Source organism: Triticum aestivum, chromosome 1A (genome assembly GCF_018294505.1).
Source record: "Triticum aestivum cultivar Chinese Spring chromosome 1A, IWGSC CS RefSeq v2.1, whole genome shotgun sequence".
Lineage (NCBI taxonomy): Eukaryota > Viridiplantae > Streptophyta > Magnoliopsida > Poales > Poaceae > Triticum > Triticum aestivum.
Window position 1 is genome coordinate 541,288,871 of NC_057794.1, and position 12,974 is coordinate 541,301,844.

Here is a 12,974-nt window from a genome sequence, read left to right on the forward strand (position 1 = left end):
AATGATGAGTACGGCTTCCAGCTTCCGATGATCAGCATTATGTACGACTAGAGGTCAGGGTTTCTCAGGACCTTCAGGAGGGCAGAATGCTAACCAATGATCTTGTAGTCATGACTGGAGATCGATGTAGCTCGGCAATGTTCCATCAGATGCTCCAATAACCCAGACCTGGGCCTGGGCTTGGTGCAGTAGGGGCACCGGTACTTTTCATTCCTCCAGTTGTAGTACTTAGCAGGTCCTTGGGTCCTGATCTTCAACACCTCCTTCTCTTCAAAGGACTCGACGTTCCCCTCGACCACATCATCTCCAGATTCATACTGCACACATTAATGACTGACATTAATACATTATGCATTCAAAAACTATAAACACATAATACTAACTCAATGCAGAAATAACATTTCAACTAGGCCTTACCTCGTACGCCTCATCTTCATCAGACTCATATGGGTAGAACCCAGTCTTGTCCCACTTCCTCTTGTTGCCCAGAAGATCCTCCTCCTGCTATATTGTCAAACAAGCACATCAATTACAATGAATTGAATTGCAGTTCACAGAATGTCATTACAAACAAAATTGTGAATGTGAACCACATTGGTATGTTGCAAGTGACCAAATGCTTTCCTTATAAATACAGAATCTAAGCAATCAATCAATAGACAAATGATGTCCTTCATAAATGCTAATGAAAATGCAAGCTGCGTTCTTGACATTCCCTGGATTAACCCAACCCTTTTCTTTTGAGGGAATTCCCCCCACACTACTTAATGGAAACATATAGTATATTTTGTTGCTAGGATCCTGCCTTGGAATGTTTACTTCACACTTTACATATAGTATATACTAATTACAGAAGCCAACTACAAATTTTAATATGCACAAATTACTGTTTTTGGGATAATGCAGCAAAGCTCCTACACATATTAACATAATGCAGTAGTTAATTAGGTACAACTTCAACTATAAATGCATACATCTCCAACAAACATCTAAAATTTCATTACTTACCTAAACAACAATAAATTATACTATAGATGAATCTTGTATCATCTAAATCAATTCATTGGCACATCTTAATTAATGCATTCCAAATCAAATATGTTTCCATCCAGTATCATTGAACCACAGATCAAATCAAATAATCATAAATGTCAGCAGCATTGAACTACAGATCTAATACTCATATGACATCTATCTAACCTTAAATTCCCCCTTAAATAAGGTATTCATCCTCATTCTAATTAAATTCTAACAAGCAAAATTTCAACTACTAATCTAATAAGCATCTGAAAAAAACCCAAGATGCTTTTATCTCTGACGCAATGGCATTGCAGAGGTTGTTCAATGCTGTCAATATCTCTGAAGCAACGATAAAATTCCACTACTAACCCAAAGTAAATAAGCAAAAACTGCCCCTTCCCCTCGACCACGCTTCCCCTCTCCTTCAGAAGCCCCAATCCAGCACAAAAAAATCCAGCCCTGGAGAAGCTCTTTTTGATTAACATGACAACACCCACTACATCAGCACATCCTTCACTATATTTACAACCAAACTAATGCACCATCTAATCACCTCACGTAGACAATTTCCAAAAACACAAGGCTATGCACAACCCATCTCATAGCCTCTGCCTGACAGGCATCAATCAAGCATCAAATAACTGCAACTATGACAACATGCATCAATCAAGCATCTAAGAATTGCAACTATGACAGCCATAATCCCTAGAACTAAGCATCCATCTATCTATACCTATACTAATTACAGACTCCCTAGAAATTACCACGTTAATTAGATTTTACGGGCTGTTAATCTGGTGGGACCGAATTATTACGGTCTAGATCGACTCATATAACTCTCGGCTGAAATTTTGGTCAATTGTGAAAAAACCAGGGCCCACAATTGTTCATTTGTTGTAACAATAGAATCCAATTAAGACACAATTCTACTACCAATCCACCATTTCTTCTCCTCTAATTAAAGCAATCTCTTTCTTTTTTAGAAAACTCATCTACTCTAGCTCCTTCCATAAAAACAAAAGGACGAAAGAAAATTTTAAGCTTCTCTCATCCAATCTCACGATGTTGGTGTCCTATCTATTCCTCTTCCATCAACAAAAAAAGCAACGCATCTGGCATTCTCATGTTCTTGATTTTTGCTTTCCAATCCAGCCGGAAGCTCGTAACCATGTCCACGTCTTGAACTGCCTCCAGTTGATTCATGGCTGGCATGCCCACGCCTTGAAGTGCCTCCAGTTGATTCGTGGGTGCAACATGAAGAAACCAGGTCTGCCTCATCCACCATGTGATTTCTCAGCATCATGCAGATTGTTTCCTTGAGTTTTCATGTATATTTTTTTTAGGTGGCATACGTGTTCTCATGAAACTCCCGGACTACAAAACCAGCCCCAATCTTCCAAATATTGATGTTTTTATCTATGGCAGGCTCTCCTGCATATCATTGATCCATGCTTTTCTCCTGGGGATTTTTTGCGCTGTCATACAGGTACACCTGCTATCTCAACTAATAGAGAGAGAACAGTCCCATGTGAGCGAAAGGGGGAAGAAAGATGGGAAGGGAGAGATTTTTTGAGATTTAGCCTCCTTAATAGGGAGAGTGAGATACAAAATATGAGAGGAGAGAGCAGTTTTTAAGAGAGAGAAAGTAGCGGGAGATTTAGAATTGGTGAGAGATCTCTCAGATCCGTACGAGAGAGAAGCTTTGAGAGAATAGAAGGGGAGGAGAGAAAGCTGCTCTTAAGAGAGAGAAAGTGGAGGATATATATAGAGAGAGAGAGAGCCGCGTGAGAGAAAAGAAAGGTCGAAGGGAGAGATAGCGAGAACAGGATTACAGGAGAGACATTATTTATCTTCGTGCTGTGCTGGCTGCTGTACTGTTCTGAACCGAAGTCAAATCACAAGGTCTGATAATGCGTCAGCTAACCTCCAACTCGCTACAGTCAAATGCTTATATGTCCAGGTGCATGCACGGTATAGATAGGTGGTGTACATGCTGCTGATTCTTTCACACGTTACCCGGCTGCCGCCTCGCGAGCGCATCCGCAAGATTACTGTCCTGGAGGTTCGTGTGTTGATTTCCACTAAAATCGATGAGCATATGTCCGTTCCGCCCAGATTCATAATATGTGTTCTCCAACCTGGAACTTTGGAGAGTTGGATAATTGTGCAGATTTTATTTTTTAGGTCTTGCCAGCGGGGTAGCAAGATGTGTGAGGAGGATTTCAAGTCCAAGAGTTTTTTCATGACATGTGTCAACCAAAATCATTACGTAGGTTCCCTCAAAAAAATCATTACGTAGGAATCTGTGCGGCCTCGCCCCATCCCCAACTTCCGCAACGATCACACCATAACCTACTGACCTTCAGATTATTGGCTACAGGCTAATGGAAATTAATCTGCAATACTTTTCACTTTTCTGCTATATATGGTTTGTCTCCACGGATTGAGTCTCGAACCTCTCACCAGGCTCTCCTCCTCCATTGGCTATCTGCTACAGATTCTTTTGCATGTTACATGGCTGCCGCCTCCCGAGTAACTATGAAGCACCTTGGCATGGCCTTTGCCCTATTGCACTCTTACCTCCTGCGACATCTTTTGAGCATGTAATTTAGTGTTTAGCAACGCCCTCATTGGAAGAGCGACGAAAACATGATAACTACCATGAACACAGGCAAGGAAGAGGTAGCTGGTATCCTTCAATTTCTTCTTCGAGTTCTGAACTTCTAATAGATTGATCTTTCCTGTTATCTCATATAAAGCTATGGGTGATTTATTGCATATTTGTCATATAGGTTGATCAAGGAAGGTATGAGATTATGATGCGCGTTAAATGTCAGCATGTTCTGCAACCACAGGAAGATGAGGACGACGCATGTCACTTGCAAGCAGCAACAACTTTACTTTGCCGTCGATCAATACAACAACAAGGAAGCTCACCCCCATCTGCATGCGTTACTACTCTTGCGGCATAGTACAATAAATGTTGCAGCATATATATACCCCTTTTCTCTCGCCAGTTTCAAACATCCCTCCTCTGTCTACCGGTTGGACCAGCTTGCCATACATGTCTTTAAGGATTTGAGGTAATGTTCAGAGAAAATAGCTATGAATGTGTCTTTTCTTTTCTATTGATTGCGGAGATTTAAAATTGAAAAGGATAAATTTATGTATATAAGCGAACGATATATCCTTTGAACCAATGCTCAAGGTCCTAAATTGAGGACACCATGCATTACATGGTATTACTCTAAGAGTAGCTTCTGTTGTGCATGTAGTTTTTCTACATGCTGGCTAGACATGCTATATGCAGATTCTTATCGTTGAAGTGAATCACATATAGTATTTTACAATTATTAAGTAATAGTAACAGTTGTTGTTGAGTCGTGTGTAGATTAAAGAGTTTGTCTACCAGCCATTATTTTCTTATATGTACTTTAGAAAAAGTCAGACCCTCATCTCTCTCATGTTAAATGCTAAAAAATGGGTGCACGTAAATTATGACCCTCGTCTCTCTTCAAAAACTCCAGCCATTATTTTCTTGCAGCATGTTCATCATCGGCCAAGTAGTGGTAACATTTTTTTCTCACCAACTCTACTTGAGTACATTCTAACATTGGCTATTTTTATGAAACGGTCAAGAGCATGCAGCTATATCAGTTCTGTTTTCTCCTATTATACTTGGAACTGATTTCTTCTAGCATGCTACTCCTAAATAGTTCATGGGTTGGTCAGGTTCATTTTTCTCTTCATAGGTTGTTTTCCTACTAGGTTTTTTCTGACCATGTTTAGGCATTGACTTAGCTGTGGACAAAAGCCTGTTATTTGCAAGACGCTCAGCTACAGGTGGTTGTTTAGTTATCAGGTATCTCACACAGTGACCAAATGGATGTTCATGCTGTCAATCTATATCTCCAGGTCGTGTGGTACGAAGGCCAAGAGGACTGGTATATGATTAACAAGATTTTGTGTCGATCGAGTACCACTACTGAAATTACATTCGCTTAATAATTAAAATCATTGCCCACATCAGGTTAGAGAAGCTTCCTTCTAAAATTTTACTCTTCTAGATTCTCGATTTTTTGAAGATGACAAGATGGATGATGCAATTTCTATTTCCTGAATGGTAAATTGGCATAAAAGTATATGTTTCATGTATTGATTTCTTTTGTTTTTCTCACTGGACTCACGGAGTATTCTATTTTTGCATAAAAAATGATTACGACTCTTTAAATTTTAATACATTTAATCATCATACTCAATGCTGAATTTATACACCATTGTCGAGGTGAAAATACTGGCTACATCCCCGGTTAAACAATAAGCAAACATTCACCATAAAGTTACTCCAACTTTCTAACCCTCGGATTATTTAACCAAATAAGTTAGTGCTAACCAATACACGAGGTTTTGCAAGATATATTTTTCTTTTTCACACATGCAAGTGTGACTAACCATTTTATCCATGTTGTAACTATGTTGTAGATATTTACGTAAATTTAAATGCATATATTTCTTATCAATCCCAAACAGGATTCTGGTATATATAAGAATGCATCGCCATTTGAAAAAGCTACAGTCACACAAGTGGGCATGCACACCTAAATAGGTTAAACCCATTAAAGTGAGAATATGGATTGGGACCCAAAAGGGGCATTTTGCATGCTTTTTTATATTAACGGAAACAATTACATGCTCTCAATAATATCTTTAGGAAAACTATAATTCTAAGTTAGCGTACAAGTTAACAGTCTCATATGAATTATTCATGCATAGAAAAAAATGGGCAACACAAAGCAATTGATATATGATGAAGTAATAATGTTATGTGCAATCGGACTAACCCGTGCGAATGCACGGTTTGACGACTAGTTTAATTAATCATACAGGCAAAGAACTAAAGCAGGCACCAACCCAAACCAATACAGAAGTATATATTTGACTCCAAACACCTAAAGAATTGCAAAAATTACACTACTAATCTAATAAGCATCTGAAAAACCCCATCCCTCAATCTGGCTACTTCTAACATAATCTAATAATCATATGTGGTCCATCATTTTTGCATGAATCAAATACAGAAAAACCCTAATGCAGAGAAAACCCTACCTCCAACAAATCTAACAAAACAAAGTTCTGGCCACAAACCCTACAATCTAAAAACTACCAACTAAAAGTTAGCCGCAGATACCTTCTGCTCCGCTTCCTCCTCGCCGGAGCCGGCCTCCACCTTCTCCACCTTCTCCACCTCATGCGCCTCCCCAGAGCCCGCCCCCACCTTCTGCACCTGGCCAGAGCCCGCCTCCACCTTCCGCGCCTCGCCGAAGTTCGCCAGAGCGGGCGCATCTGGCTGGACCACGCCGCTTCGGCCCGCCCCGCCTTCTCCAGATCTCCAGCGAAGGGAGCACCGCGCTGGACGCCGGCACACCCCCTCACAAAGGTGCCCGCAGCGACCTGCCGCGCCTGCTCCACCAGATCTGCGCCCCAATCGGGGCGCTCGCCTCCTGCGTCCGCCATGGAGATGGAGAGGATGCAGTGAGGGAGACGAGGAGGTTGGAGAGGAGAGGGAGTGGAGAGTGGAGAGTGGAGAGAGGGAGACGATGCGGCGGGGGGAAATGGTGGGCGATGCGGCCGGAGGTGGTTGCCGTCCACATTTATATGATGGGACAGTTTTGGCAACTACCCGTGACACGTGCTGCCCCACGCGCGGGCGGCTTCAGCATGGACGAAAGGCCTCCGTATACAAACAAATACATATACGGACGGGCACATGTATACGGCCGGGCATACAATCTAACCGGGCCTGTACGGGCCTCCGAGGGCTCCTCGACAGCTATACGCGAGGGCAACAGAGACGATCGTGTCCCTCGTTATAAACCATTTTTGGTTCATCCTGGCCGTCGATGTGTTTTTCCACCCCGCGTTCAGCCCAGGGGGGAGCACCGGAGCAGAAACGTCTTCTTCCCTCTCCTACTAAGGGCATGTACAAGTACAATGGTGCTATCTTAGGACTGTCACGTAGGATAAATAATGAGGTGGAGGAAAGAGAACTCATAAGAGAAGGCTTGTCTTCTCTTATTTAAGATAAGACAAGAGATGATCTCTTAGCACAATATGTCTCACCACATTTTTAGGAATTGCTAGTTATTGAAGATAAGGCTAAGAGATGACTCATTGTAGACATTTTTTATGTCATCTCTAAATTACATGCAAAACTTAAGACAAAACTATCTTATCAACCATTGTACATGCTCTAAGCTTCAAAATGTCACGGCCCAGGCCATAGGTGTTGCGCTTTATGCGGAGCTCCGAGAAACACCACCAACATTCTATTCCAATGTGCTTCCGCGAAATTCCTGTGGAGATGCGTATGAGACTGTTTTGGTCAAATTGGAATCCTAATTCGATGGTAGAGATTCTTGCGTTGCTCAACAACGCATGCGGGTAGCAACGTCGCTTAGCTTTGGAAATGTTTAGTGCTTTAGCTTGGGCGCTACAGACTAGTTGTAACAAACTTGCCATTGAGGAAACCATTTCATGCCATCCAACTAACTATATCTTTAAATGGTCTCTATTATCTCATAATCGCATCCTCTAGGGAAGGGAAAGGACGGTGAGGCCGCGACAGACACCCTTCTTAAAATCAAGCATCTTCATGCTATCCATAGGAGCTCTTGAGTCGGAACTTTTCGGGCCTTACTTATCTTACTAGAACATAAATGTGCGCGTTGCCGCGCTCGTGATCTTAGCAACAAAGAGAATAAAATATTCCTGAAAATTTGGAATGGTAGACGCATTTGATAGTTTGAAAGGAAAAATTACAAAGTCTTATAGTGGGGCATGTATGATAAATAGGTTGCAGAGTAGATTGCGGATGAGCTATACAGGAAGTGTCTCTTGATTGTGATTTGGTCTATTTGATGGTTCTAACTAATTTACTGAGATAAAAGGTGTTAGGAGGTGCAATGTTCAGGGGAATTTTAGTAAGTGAAAACAAAGCAACGGCTACATACCTGACTGTCAAGGTGAAACTTGGTAATTTTCAAGAAGGCGAGGATCAAACGCGGAAGGGTGGCATGTAGTATCTGCAACAACATGCATCAAAGCAATTGGTAGCTTGAGGTGCATAAGTAAAGAATCTTTACAATCCATAAAACTGCCTTAACACTTCCTGGAACCAGAGCACTACAACAGCATCCTATAACTATAAGAAGGCTTTAATGATAACAACTCCCTTCTAATGATGTACTGTTAAATAACCAGAGTAGAAGTTGGGTGTCACCTGCCCAAGAAAAACATGATGTTGCAAATGAACTCCCTAAGCACTCGGAGCACCATAAAGCGGCAAATGCATTGGACCTCATTTTTTGTATTCCCAGAGATCTGCAACAAAGAAGTTACAGAATAGGTCACGACCCTAGGCTGCATGTATGGTCATCATCTGAAAATACAGAAACTGACCGCATGAGTGGAAAGGGAGATGATCTAAAACAATCTCGTATGAAAAAGGTCTACAAGAAAAGTAGGCAAACAGACAACAAGCCAACAAAACTTACAGAAAGGTGGGTCAAGCTTGGTCGCTATGATTCCGCCGCCGCTTCCCCAGTACGGGGTGATCATCTTTAGGTACGGAATGGGGAGGGACGTGCCCCACAGCTGCAATGGCAAGAAGATGGACGCAGGAGGAAGACAACCGGTGATGGATGCCGACGGCGCCTGTGGCCGCTGCAGCCGCCATGGAAGAAAGCTGCAGGATGCGACATTAAAAAAGAGGTAAATAACTAAAGAAGAGAGCCACCGTGGGGACCTGCCAGAGGGGGAGTGGAGGGAACAGAGGCAGAAGCAAACCTAGCTCGACGCCGAGACAGAGGACGGCGGCGGCCGGGGTTGAGGAACATAGGAGCAGTTCGCAGCTCGGGGATGGGGATTGCGTCACCGACCGGAAACCTGGACGAATCAGGATATGGTACTGGACTGTGCCTTCTACCTTACGACCCGACAACGGACGGAAACCGCAGCTCATTCTGCGGAGTAGCGGCCCGACTTTGCTACATCAACGGACTAATACGGGGCTTTACGGGGTTTGGCGCCCATCCCCACCAGTTAGAATCAAGGGGCCTCGGTTAATTAGGAGGGAAGGTTAATTAGCCCAATTAAAAAAGGACAAATCAGCTGATCCGTAACGGCCTGTGAATTTATTCCGTGTGTGTAGCATTTTTGGTAGCAGCCCGTGAAACGGTGCACTCTACGTGTGATGCGTAATTAGCATAACAATGTGGAGTGCTGGGAGGACCAACTGATCCAGAGCGTCCATGAGCATGATCGGACGGCTGACGGGTCAAAATCCTTGTGGAGGCTCCTAGGTGGCTCAGTTTTACTGTTTTTCAATAAACAACCTAAGCCGGGCAAGCTCCTCACCAGTGATGAACTCTGCATCTCCATATAATGCTTATACACTAGTTGTTGGGGCGCGGCCTGCCGCGCCTCTTGAGTGGAATATGTGCGGTGCCAGGTTGCAAGCGCCCGTTTGGCTGTATTTTTTCTCTATTTGCTACCACACATGCATGTATAACTGAGGACCTTGTTAATCAATGATCATAAAGTAGGTCGAATCCATCAATAGTAACCCAAATTATTAGAGATGAAAGCAGATTCAATTTAGGTTGTTAAACCTAAATTGAATCTGCTTTCATCTCTAATGATTTGGGTTACTATTGAGGGATTCGACCTACTTTAGTGGTGAGGATCAAAAGTGGAGGTATAGTTCCTCACAGGGTCAAAAGTGGAGGTATAGTTCTTCACACGGTCCCCTTCATTTTGTACAGCCTGGAGGTATCATGATCTAGTCGAGCGACCCTTGCCTCTCCTGAGATTATTGGTGAGGATCAAAAGTAAGAAATATATCCATCAGTAAAAGGCCCAAACGGCTTCCTCCTATGCAGTATTACACCATTATTATTATTTGTGGGAAAGGTCTAGAGTTATGGTAAATATCTCATGTCTTCTATTCTCATGTAAATAAGAATTATTGTGACCTTGAACCTTAGGCATATTGATAACTCAACTCTTGCTTTTCTGCTTCAGAATATATATAAAGTTGTATGCCTTTATTTGTTAAAATAAAATCAAACTGATTATTTATTGATCATTAACTAATACCTCACTTAGAGATACTGCGTATTGTCGCCAAAATCTTATTTTAAATACAACTAAGATGAACAGAAATAAATCTCAACTTACTTTTGGTGGAAACACACTTGTCTAATTGATCATTCCTTGAGACAGTGATCTGCTCAACATATCGTAAGTCGATATGCAACCACATAAGTCGAGCATCGGCATCAAAACAACACGAGGGATGAAATGTTTGATATCTCAAACAGAGAGCAATCAGTACTGCAGATCTGTCGCTAACCAGCCTTCCAATGCATGCATATTTGTATAACATTGTCTGCACCATTTATGCTTTTCACGATCCCTCATTGCTGCAACACATATGCTGCTAAGCCAGATCCAACTAAATAAATAATACATGTATCTGTTTGAACTGTCACAACTGACAATAAAATAGACTTTATATGAACCAGCAAAAAGGTACTATTTAGCTAGTTTGGCAGAATTTTAATCTGTGGTTATAATAACATATTGTAGCTTACTGAGATCATATTTGCATAACAGGGATAACACACAGGAGTTCAACATTTGGAAGTAGACCAGTTCACACAGAACTCATGCAAACTCTTTTTTCTAGGGTACCAGTCTACTCTTTTGTTAGCACTCCGTGTGTATGTATTAGAATTGCTCATAATAACTCCCGTAGCATTTGCACTAATGCTTTATAAGGGCATTTGGGCTTAGTGACATATATATATAAAGTTCAATTCAAAACTAAGAAATTTCACAGCTCTGTACTCCATATTAGTGACAAAAGAAGTGTTTAAAACATTTGATAATGCAACATCCTTACATGATACATTAATTAAATTAAGAGAGAGCAGTAGAATAATACCTTCTCCATTCCCCTGACAAAAAGTGTCCACCAGAATAAAAAAGGCAGTCACTTTCCCTGAGTTCATGCAACCAACATAAATTTGAATTAACCATAACTGGAAGGCGACCAATAGAAACCAGATGAGTTTCATCCACAAGAACTCTCTTGTACCCAAAAAGATCATTCTCTGTTTTAGACTTGTCACTTTTCTCCATAGAATAAATTTTTTAACAGTTTAGAGCACGTCGGTAAATGCTGACTCAGTGACTACAACACCTAAGTGCACAAATATGAGTTTCCGATATTGATGAGGTAACTTCAAAATACACATAGTTTATATAAGTAAATTAACATATCAATACAATAGTTCAATAGGATCAAGCGCATGAAGAATTAGCACACATCAGCGACATCCACAACTATGTAGCTAATCTGGGAACATCAAGCAACCATTTGTTCCTTGTTGCTCCATTTCATGTTGTGTCAATGGACTTGATTCTTCTACAAATAGAAAGACATGAAGAATAAGAAAAGTCATGTACTTGTTAACAAACATCCACCACCGGTGACCCTATGCAGCAATTCATACTGAGATCAGTGCCTACAAAACAATAGACATCAAGGAAGGAACACTCTGTTAAATCTGCGATTCCTGCTGGTAAAGGATTAACAAGAGGTAAAAGGAAAAGGAAAAAATGATGGAACTGGTGCCCATGTCTTTGCCCCTAGTTGGATGGCACCCCGCCGTCTACCAACCCGACTCGTGCTTCATTTTAGGAAACCACATCAAGAAACAACAGTAGTTGGAGACACATACCTTTCTTTTGGAATTAGGTATTCGAAGCAGTGAAAGCACTTGCCAAAGAAATTAAAATGTAGTTCGTACCCAAACTGCAAGTTGAAGAATATGATTGGTCATTTCAGAACTACGAGATTGATCACAAAATTACATCTAATCTCATCCCTCAAAACATATGTAACTGTTCTAAATAATCAGAGAAACATAATAAGGTTTTAATACTCATATGCCAGAGGACTGATTGTTAAGACCTTTTGACCCCCGCTCGCTGTAACGCCCTCGATGCGGCTATATCTCCTACGTGTCGAAGTACGACTTAGAGGCATAACCGCATTGAAAGCAATGTCGTAAATTAGGCAATCTTCACAACATCCCATGTAATATAAATAATAAAAGGGGAAGGAACATAGTTGGCTTACACTCGCCACGTCAAACAAAGTACATAAATAGCATTACATCATCCAATCACTCATGGCCCGAATATGGTGCCAAAATAAAAGACCAACCCAACATGCGACACGGTCCCGATCGCCCCAACTGGGTGCCACTACTGATCATCAGGGAAAGACACGTAGTAATGGCGTGAGTCCACATCGAACTCCCACTTGAGCTCAAACGCGTCATCTGGAACGGAGTCGTCTGGCCCTGCATCTGGTTTGGAAGTAAACTGTGAGCCACAGGGACTCAGCAATCTCGCACCCTCGCGATCAAGACTATTTAAGCTTATAGGTAAGGAAAGGTAAATATGTGGAGCTGCAGCAAGCGACTAGCATATATGGTGGCTAACCTGTTCGCAAAAGAGAGAGAGAAGAGATGGCAAAGCACGAACGCATAACTAGAGAACAACCTGTGTCAAGCATTACTCCAACACCGTGTTCACTTCCCGGACTCCGCTGAGAAGAGACCATCACGGTAACTCACACAGTTGATTCATTTTAATTAAGTTAAGGTTCAAGTTATCTACAAACGGACATTAACAAATTTCCATCTGCCCATAACTGCGGTCACGGCTTTCGAAAGTTCAAATCTCTGCAGGGGAGTCCCAACTTAGCCCATGACAAGCTCTCACGGTCAGCGAAGGATATACCTTCTCCCGAGACATTCCGATCAGACTCGGTATCCCGGTTCTATAAGACACTTCAACAAGTTAAAACAAATCCAGCAACA

The 12,974-nt window shown here is 41.7% G+C and overlaps 1 long non-coding RNA gene across 1 annotated transcript; it reads right to left on the bottom strand.

Moving 5' to 3' along the window:
- Positions 1–443: 443 nt before the first annotated feature.
- Positions 444–6,329, bottom strand: LOC123180072 (uncharacterized). The gene is made up of 3 exons (XR_006490700.1): positions 6,209–6,329; positions 2,513–2,515; positions 444–504 (listed from the first exon to the last, which is right to left on the bottom strand). It is a non-coding gene; the product is annotated as an uncharacterized lncRNA (long non-coding RNA).
- Positions 6,330–12,974: the final 6,645 nt, after the last annotated feature.